At 41.0% G+C, this 10,309-nt stretch overlaps 1 long non-coding RNA gene across 2 annotated transcripts; it reads left to right on the forward strand.

Annotated features, from left to right (window-relative positions):
• The first annotated feature begins 1,383 nt into the window (after window positions 1-1,383).
• Window positions 1,384-10,071, forward strand: LOC148183690 (uncharacterized). 2 transcript variants are annotated; one of them, XR_015773375.1, is made up of 4 exons: window positions 1,384-1,472; window positions 3,575-3,783; window positions 7,368-7,505; window positions 8,508-10,071. It is a non-coding gene; the product is annotated as an uncharacterized LOC148183690 (long non-coding RNA). The 2 variants fall into 2 exon arrangements; XR_015773374.1 differs by lacking the exon at window positions 3,575-3,783.
• Window positions 10,072-10,309: the final 238 nt, after the last annotated feature.

Below are 10,309 nucleotides of genomic sequence, written 5' to 3' on the forward strand. Positions count from 1 at the left end.
TGGACTTAACCCATTTCACCTAAAGAGGTGAAAAGTGGGTGTTTAGATATTATTGGGTCTGTAGCTGGAAGTCATATACACCACTGTGTAAATCTCAGAGGCATCTGGCTGGAAAGGCATCCTCTGAGGGCAGCCAGCAGACACAGCAGATGCCAGACCCCGAGGGTGGGTGACACAAGGAGGAGGGTTTGCACAGTTGTGTTTCACAACATGTCTGGTAAATCTGGTAACATCCCAGCATGGAATAACCTCGTGTTCTTTCAGCTCACAAGTGCAAAAAATCCAGGAAAAAAGTTTGCGAACAGTTTCTTATGTACAGCGTGTGTTCCAGGCTTTTCTGGGCACTACACAGTGGCCTGCCATTTCAGAAATGTTCTCTGTAAATTAAGTTTTGAGTAACAATTTCACCTCTAGTGAGACAAACCTGGGTTATCAACCAAGTGTCCTATTTTGGCCCCAGACCTGGTTTAGCTAAGCAAACCCAGGACTGGAGGACATGTTGCAAGAACGATTTTTGCTGTCATTTAGCACAGTAAAGTGCGCTATATTTAAGAGAAGCAGTTTGATTTCTGTAAGTCATAGAAAACAAACAGTATCATATATAATTTTGGAAGATACAGTGATGGTGTCCACCACTGGGTATAGTTCTGAACCTCCTCTGGAAGGTGCCTTTTACAATGACCCATGTTCACCATTGGTACAGAGTCCCTCTGTGGTGTGGACAGGCCCTGAGCTGCATCTGCTTACACCAACGTATTTATCAATCTCTCTAAAGAGCTAGTTTACTATCAGTAGTTGACATTACTTTAAAAGATGCTTACAGGCAAATGATTTTACCACATAAATCACTCCAGCATAAAGGTGGACGTGCTTTACACAGAGGTGGAGCTCTTGTGCCTTCTTTTCTTGCTTACTCATATTAACAGGAGTGTGTATGCAGATTTCCTATCCCCCAGCATTTACAATAAATTGCTCTTGGGCACTTGAACTTCTTCCAGCTTGATTCAGAAGTTCAAAAGAAATGTAAATATATCTATCCTCCCCCTCCAAAACAAAAACAGCCAGGGAAAGGGAAGCTGACTGCTTGGGTAAAAGCTTTAACTCCATATTAGCAATTTTTGAAGGTGACGTGGTTTTGGTGACATAGGGTTGTGCTCCCTCACCCTTTTGTATGAGGGTTACTGTTCAATAAGCCAGAGAAACATCAATAATATAGATATGAAAAACATAAAACACAGACTGATGATTAAATACATTATGGCCTTCCACGTGAGGCTCCAGCTGAGATATATTCTCTCCAATTACAATGATGATCCCCAAACAATCGCCTGGTGTCCCTATATATCCTCCAGGCCCAAGCAACCCTCCTTTCTGTTGGGGGAGGCTGATGAGATGTTTTCTTGCAGAGCTCCTGCTCTTTGGATGGGTGAATGCTGCTTCTGGGGAGCAATTTAGGGTGTGTCTCTAAGGAGGTGTGTAAGTAAGGCTGTTACAATGAGCTGTGGCTGGAGTGCCCTGCTTAGTAGGGACAATATATTGGAACAAAGTTGATTAGTGGCAGAATGGCATTAGGGTTGTTTCTGTCTTTTTGGGGAGAAATGGTTGAATGGTTGGTTAATTGAAGCTGCTGTTGCATATGAATGGGGGCTTTGAACCTTGTTTGGTTCCTCTGTACTCTTTCTATGATAGTTTTATATGAATATGATAATATTATTCTATGATACTTATATATGGATAGCTCACAGCCTGTTTATTCTGTGCACAAGCTCTGTACTGTGGGCTTCCACCACTGAAATCACTTGTGCTGCATGACACACACTTGCAATTCTATATTATAACTAAATCCTAGCAATCTGTCTTGAAACTCATCTCGGATGGGAGAAATCGAGATGTATCTGTCTCAGCACAGATTTAATGCTATGAAGGGATTTTACAGGTTCAGAGCCATTTGCCTAAATTCTCTCTCAAGTGCAAAGCATTTGGATTGTTTCCTACTGAAAACAGTTCTCATTTTTCATATCTAAAGTTCCTTTACCTCAACCAGCATCATCAAGGGAATTAGTTTAAATACTCTAAATATTTCTTCAGCTATGTCTCACACTCTCAACTACACTTTTGGGTGCTGAACAGCTCAGGTTGTTGCGAGTTGAGAGCATTCTGATGTATTAAGGACTTTCTTTGCCATGCTAAAAGTATGGAATATATTTGAGTGAATATAGCATTAAGAAAACTTTTTTTGCCTTTAAAGGCAAGATATATTGGGGTTTTTTCAGCAAGCTGATATGCAACTCAAATGTACTGCTGAGGCAGACAGCAATAATTTTCATTCACTATTCAGATCACAAACTATACCACAAATTGATAAAATGTATTAATGTGCTTTTACAACTTTCGGCAGAAGTAAGGGCCATGTCTCATTTCAGGGCAGAAACTTTTCCAAGAACAGCTGGTGAGAGTAAGGTACATAGCACAGTATTCCCACCTTGTCTCCTGCCATGCCCACTGCAGAGGGGCAGTCAGAACAATCTCACCAAGACTTCCTGAGGCATATCTTTACTTTCTTGCTCTTGCAATAGAACAGGAAGTCTTCAGTGGTGGTTCAGGAGATTTGCCCTACTAAATCTGCAGTATGTGAGTGGAAACACAGACATGTAGGTGCATTAAGGTAATTGTGCTCACCTCTGGCAGTATTTGCATTCACTGAGTTGATAATAAAAATATCTCTGTGGTCTTGAAAGGGCAGGGGAAACAGCCAACGAAGAACTCTCAAATAGCAATCCACTAACTCTGCAGTAGCAACATTATTATTTCCACCCCTTGCCACTGCAGGCAGTAAAACAAGGCTGGATTTACCTCATCCACCTTTAAATCCATTGCTCAGCAAACAGAACTATTATAGGAAGTATTCCCACTCTTACGGCATGGCTCTAGATTACTCATTTCATCTGGGAGTATAATTTTGGTGACAAGAGAAAGGAGGACTGTGGTCTTTGGAGAAAAGAGAGCTGAGGGAAGGGGAGTGAGCCTTTCAGGAAGAGGTAAGAAGGTTATAGATGAGAACAAAAGGTATGAAGTGAAATTCAGCTGTGTGCTACCATCTCTATTTTTCCAGCCTGTTTTTTCACACCTAACCAGTTTAGAAATGCTTCGGGAGACAAATATCCCCATGTTCCTTGTACTGTCAGTGGGCTCTTCCAAAAGTTTTGGTGTTCTGAAACCATGGTGATCTGGAGCTGCCTGGTGTGTCATTTATTGCTCTCTGCTGGTTTTAGATTTACTCCTGGAACAGGGGCAAACCCAGGTTTTACAGCAAATGGGTAAACTGCACAGAGCTCCTCTTTCATCCAAACTATTTCCTTCCAGCATTGCCAACTATGTGTTTGAGAGCTACATAGTACAGGCTTTTATGTAAAAGAAGAAAGCTTTCTCAACTCTGGTGCTCTCACTGGCAGTGTCAGCCTACACCTGCATAAAGGAGAAAAATTATAAAAATCCACAATTTCTTCTTTCTCACTGAGTCAGCCTTGCCTGCTCTGTAAGTATCAAAAAGGCTGCTCACATGGTTTCTTTGTAGCTTCCTCTAGCAGCAGCAAAGTTTCAGTGAAAAGCAGCGCTGTGCAGAGGGGTTTGGAGCCTGGCAGATGTGTGGGTGCTGAGCAGGACCGTGCTGGGGTCACTGCCCCACTGCTGCTCCCAGCTGCACACCGAGGAGCTGGACACTGCTCAGGAGCCACCCTGGGGAACTGCTACTTTACCAGCTCCTCTTCTGCCATGAAACACCAGGTAATTTGATGTCAATTTGTATTGCAGTGAAAGTTTTTAGGCCAGTGATCCCCCTTTTCCTGCTCAAACTCCAGAATGAACTTGGGGAAGCCTTGTACACTTAGGCCTAGAACCCATCTGGGATGTCCTTGCTGTAATCTGCTGGGAAGCTGTGAATATGACATTTCAGCCATACAGAAACTTCTGATCACACTATCTAAATTCAGAAGGTGTTTCTCCCTGTCCCCCAACCCTTGCCAAGGGTGCTTGGGTGAAGACATGCTCCAGGCAAAAAATATGGCAATGCTCAGAGGGAGAGAACGTGTCACTTGTGTAATGGGGGCATTGCAGGTGCAAGGCTGCTTCATGATCTATGGGCAGACATATTCCCTCCTTCCTTCTATAAATGGTTTCCTCCTTGATTAGTGGTCTGTCTTACCACTTCTGCTTCGATGGCCTAATTTAGAGCAGGGCTACAAATTTGCATCCCTACAGCCAGCTCAACATCCTTAATTATATGTGTCTTTTTATGTCTAAGGAAAATTTCAGGTTTGAAAATGGATGGAGAGAGAAAAGGTTTCTATCTTTGTAGCACTATGCATTCTTTTCCATGTAGTATTTCTTGTAAAGACATCTGGGGCTGATTCTTATTTATGGTAAAGCTGCTTTACATGAATGCAAAAGGGAATTTGAAGCCTGAATGATGGTTTTCTCTCCTAAAGCAATGCTGGGTGAATGGCAGAAATGAAAACCCCTCAGAGTACCAATACTGAGTGCCATGGCCCTGTTCTGAGATATAGCCACTGGAGCCATCTCCATCCTTCCCATCTGGGACGCTTCTCATGGAAGTCATGTTTATAATAGTGAAGGACACATACAGTTTATCCTGATTTTGAGAGGGATAAAAGGGGAGAGCCTCCTCAAAAGCATAAACCAGTAGAACTTAACTACTTTAAAGTGTTTATTCATTGTCAATTACAATGTTTGCTATGACAAGCTTCCTATTGTATCTGGCCCTTTGAACAGCTTTTTACCCTTAAAGGTCACCAGCCCCAAACTGTTAATTTCCAGAATATTTGTAATACATTCTGATAAGCTTCCTACAAAAAAAAGAGTTCAAGCTTGTCTAGAACTAAGAGGAAACATGACAAAGCTTACACAGCTTTCCCCTTGTTTTTAATGCATCAACCACAGTCTTTTCCATTTCCTCTTGTAAAACAAGGCTGGAAAAGTCATCAAGGAGATGCATTCATACATTTCAAAAAGGTTGTTGAATCAGGATGGAAAATGAGATGGAAAATGAATTAATGCTGGTTTTACTATGCAACATCTTGGGAGATGGCTCCTTTGCTTTGTCACCAGTTCAGTTCTGTTTCAATCCCAAGCCAGACATGCGTTTTTAATATGCTTTGTAGATATCAACTGTTTTTGATGGATCATTTAATACCTTTCTCTTATGGACTTAATATCCTAGAAAATTATGAAAAGTACCTGCTGTTAAATTAAAATGCCAGATGTAAAGAATTTTTCTTCATTTACAAATGTTTTGTGAAGGGCAGCAATACTTCCTTCAATTATTCTTGTTACTGTCAGTTGTTGGCTGAAGAAGTGTTACTGGGTAAGTCTGTCACATGTCTTGTTATTAGATGAGCTGAAAAAAGCCAAAACCAAAATGAAGACAACTTTCAGGGAATTTAGCAGGTCTGGTTCCATTCTTCTCATTAGTGTAAATCTAGAATAGCATCATGAAAATTGACACAGTTAGTGGAAAACAAATTTAAGCGAGGACAGAACTGTACATGCAAAATATAAGCAGCTGACCTGAGTAGTGTCTGCATTTTCAATTACATTTCCCTTTGACTCTGCTGTCCAAAGGGAACATTTGTCCTGTACACCTGCCTGCAGAGTCTGAAGTGCCTCAGCCATCAGGACTGGTGCTGTTGTAGAGCCTGTGTGACAACTCCATTGCAGTGGGGTTTGAAATTAGCAGTAAAAATAGGCTTCAGCACAGTTTCTTGGTGCTCGCATTGGTCGGTTCAAATGAAGAATGTGTTGGGGAAGATAAATTGGCCCTTCAGGTAGGACTTGTCCCGCTGAATTTGAAGAACTGCTGTCTTGGTGGTGGTGCCAACTCTGACAGTGCTGACCTGTTACCCTGAGGAGGGCATGACAGGATTCAGCTGAGACTGGAATTGGAAACCCCCCACCAAATCTGTCTCGCTCCCATTAGCCCATGACACAGCAAGGTATGCCAGGCTCACACCTCAAGTTTTCTCATTCCCATTATTATGTCAACCTGAATCATCTCTAAGTCTTTAAAGACTCATTTATTTTGGTTTTAGTGGAGTTTTCTTTATGCTTTTTTCCATAAGCAGCTTTAACATTCAGTGAAGGGTGGGTCCTGGTTCAGACCCAGTCAAGCTGGAGACTGCTGAATGTAGTCCATCTGTCTCTGGATCATCACATGAGGCAGCCCTGACTGCAAGGTCCTGGAAATAAACTGCCCACGTTTCTTTCTCCCTGAGAAAGCACACCGTGGGGTTCAGGGTGAGAAACTCTCCTTCTCCAGCAAGAGATTGATGTCCTAACATGCCCTAAATACATGTGAGACTGCAACTTCTATGTCAAGCGTGTATCTTCCACCAGATTCAAAAGGGTTGAAGTTGTTTGTATCAAGCTATGGACTCTGTAAACTAAACTTTCAAAGGTTTGGGGCAAGCATACTCTCAAAATTTTTCTTCATTTGTATGACAGGTCTATAAAAAGGTCAGAAAAGTCATTCTAGTACTGAGTAACATCCAACAATGGAGTTAACTGTTCTCTAAAGCAGTCACATTTAACCATAACATCTATAAAATCTTGTCTTAGTACCTGAAAAATCAGAGAAGGAAAAGTATATTTTCAGTAAATATGCATACGTAGACAATGTGTGAGATGTTCCCAAAGAAGCTTTTTAAGCAGCATCTTTGTGCTATTTCCCCCCGCCCATGGCTTCTTAGGGCATTTTTCCTATTCCTGTCATGGGCACACAAATATCTCATGAAAATTATCTGTGACTCTTCTTGCCCTGAAATGTGTTCTGCTTTACATGGTGGTGTGTGGTGGTGTGGCTGCTGATAACATATTGGCATTTATTGCTTCAGTCATGATGGCACAAAGGAAAGCAGTTGTCTGCTTGGTTTTATTGAGGTTCAATCCAAAACACAAGTGGAAAACACTGAACCCTCGCTCCTCATGAGCATTTGCTGTTTATTGTAAATATTTTAATTGAAGTGGGTAGAGTTGAGATGTGTCCCTGTGAGATGCCTCTGTAGAAAACAAGTTAAAATCTGTCTCTTTGAGAAGAATATCATAGATTGCAACTGTTTCCTTATATATTTGTATATTTTTAAACAATGGGTTGCTTTTTGCAAGTAGAAATTCTGTAGAAAAGAGGATGTACTTGCTCAGCTTGATTAAACTTTAAGTGAAACAGGATAAAGAATTTTCAGGCTTGGTCTTACAAGGAACTGGAGCAACAGCTTGCAGCATTTTACTGTCAGCTAAGGGAGCTGAAATACTGTATGCAGTATGAACTAAAGAACTCATGAATGTATCTTTTTTAGGCAGAAATGAAAGCTTCTTAACCACTCTTGAAGATAAGACATGCAAAGTATGAGCTATACTTCTGAATATCATTACAGAGAATGGCTTCACTTGCTCTACTGAGAGACTGAAATTAATCCCCTGCAAAGTACTTATTTGTAAGTACTTATTTTACTCCTTTACATATGAAACAGTATCCAACTTGTCTGGTGGAAAATTTCTAAATTATTTGCTATTCCTCTCACTGCGAATTCCTACTGTAGAACATTTACAAATCCACAATTGCAAGGTAAATTAAAACTGAAAATCTGAAAAAGGGAAGCAGGCCAAAGCAAAGCCCTGGTGTGAGATGTCATTACCTGCTGTTGGGAAAGCAATTCAAGACTTTCATACAATTGGTGATAACATTTCCTGAGGTGAATTACGCTGTCAGAAAACAATATAGAAGCAATTTAACAAATGTCAGAACATCTTGGAAAAAAGATAAAAACCACAACACGTAAGTACAAGGGCAGGACAAAGCTATTTTATCATCTGTCATGAGAACCAGCAAATGGAGAGAGGTGTTTCTAACAGTTTGAAAGCATTTTGTGCAGCTATAATCCAGCTGGCTGAACTGCTCTAAGTATGCTCATGGGGAGAAGGGTGAGATTTTTTCCCAATATGATGGGCGAAGAAAATTTTTTAAAATTATGTCATAGTTCCCTTTGAGTTAGCTGTGGCATGCTTCAAGCTCTGAATTACATTGTTGGGTTGCATGCATGTTTAATAAATTTTAAGAAAATTATATTGCCAAAAATTCTTTTTAGTTTCTATTTTAAATCACTATATGTAGTGCTATAGCCTAGTATGTATTGATGAAACCTTATGACAGATGGGTATGCAACAGTGCGAGAGTGGAAAAATCAGAATGGAAAATAAGTCCATGCTTATATCCAGCCAAGAGATAAAATACTGGTTTGGTTTGCCAAGGAAACCTTTGCTGATTATGCTGAAATCTTTTGTGAGAGGTTATTAAAGTGCTTCAAGAAGGCTACTGCCTGAGGACCAGGTAAGTTACAAACAAAGCTGTGTACAAGACACAGCTTCATGACTCACTGTTGGGAGTGCAGCGTTGTTTGGCTCCCTAATTACCTCTGTGTGTGTTCTTCCCTTTACAGGGAGCACAGGGAAGCTCAGCTGTCAATGAAAGAATGCCCAACAAGGTGCCAAACACTCTGACTGCAGCTTCACAGGGCACAAACTGAGCGGAAGAGAGCAGGAAAAGGGACAAGGTGCACATGCAGAAGTGAAATGCAGAAGCATAGGGTTCTCTGGGATTCTTGGGACATGGTCAGGAGGTGCAGCTGAGTTAAATGGGAAAACTAAATACCTTCCTATTAGTAGACTGGTCCTGGTTTTGTTTTAAAACTGGGCAGGAATATCATCAGAGTGTAGTATGCTGCTGTTTGCCAACCTTTTGGATGTATGATCTCAGGCAGATGATAGCAAACCTGTGCTGTGGACTCCCATGTGGTGTTAGAAATGTCAATCCAAATAACTGACAGCTAAAAAAGTCACTAACAGAACTGGTATTTTTTGGGAGGGTAATCTCTCTAGATTTTACATACTTACAGGATGAAAAAAATGCCCAATGAAATTTGAAAAGCCACCATCCATTGAGGTTTTTGATTTTACAGTATTTGGAATTATACAACAGACTGGAAAATAAGCAGTCTTGTCTAAAGAAACTTCATGCTACAATGCCAGAGACTGTAAAGGCTGCAAAGGGCCAGACTGCTATGATACATTTATCTGATATTACTGGGGAGAATGGTTCCTGCAGGAGAGGATGCCACTGAATAAGATAAAACAAATCTTGCATCCCATTGAGAACACAATGTTACTGACAGTGCCTGAAGTGAGCAGTGCAGGGGAGAGGCTGACAGCACAGCTAGCAGCTATCTCCAGCTGCCAGACTTGCCTCAAGCTCTGAACGTGCCTCTGCAAAAAGCACATTTCTGAGAGTAATGGCCCAAGAAGCCATTCAGTTTGAGGTGATCACCATCATGCATGTAATGTATGCATGCATGTAATACTCTGTTCAGAAACTACCAAGGGCTGCTGAAGGATAACAGGATGATGTACCCCTCTGAACTGGGTCCACTTCCTTCTTCATCCAGCTCCTCACCTGTGGCTAGAAAGTGCTGCAGGCTCCTCTTAGTAGTGGGCATTGAGACTCTTAGTAAAACAAAGCATTTTAAATGATTCCATGGAGGGTTTGCTCTGTATTATGTTATTCTGGGAAACATGAGAAGATTAGTTAATATTTTAGGCGATAGGCGGTGTATGTATGGAGTGTGTAAGTTCAGGGTTGCTGCTGTTTAATGGACTGCAGTCAGGTCACACCAGGAGTACATGTAATTGTCTCCCAAACTGAAAACTGAATTATTAAAGGTTCCCTTGTTACATGTTACTTCTCCAAACAAGAGACAGCAATATGATGTGGCATTACCAAAGCAGATGATTCATTCTGATATGCTGCTTAAAACATGCCAAGGACATCAGCTACAGCTCAGCCAAAAGCTCCCTGTCTGAAATAAACATTGATCTGATGGAGTTCTGCATTAATTTTTAAAACATAACAGCAGGGGGCAAGGAGGGACAGGGTTTTTCACTGAGAACTAGCTGCTTGCACAATAGAACTGAGGTATATTTTTCAGTGCTTACTGTTCTTTTTCTAAATAATTCTCCCCAGAAACTGTGATTGCAATGGCAAAGTTCTGAAGAATTCTAAGGCTTTTAAAGCTCTTATTTCAGAATAATTCAGTTTTCAGTAAATAGTCTGGAAAATGCATCCTGCATTGCACATTGTGCATAAGATTGCAGAAATGTATTTTTAGGGTCATGAGCTAAATTAACATCTGGCTAGATGGATATTTCAGATGTATTGCATGCATTTGGTCTGAATGCAGCTCACTGC

The sequence above is a fragment of the Pseudopodoces humilis genome, chromosome 10, assembly GCF_049639895.1.
Source record: "Pseudopodoces humilis isolate 2021_Gansu_Grassland_sample_001 chromosome 10, ASM4963989v1, whole genome shotgun sequence".
In the NCBI taxonomy this organism is placed as follows: Eukaryota; Metazoa; Chordata; class Aves; order Passeriformes; family Paridae; genus Pseudopodoces; species Pseudopodoces humilis.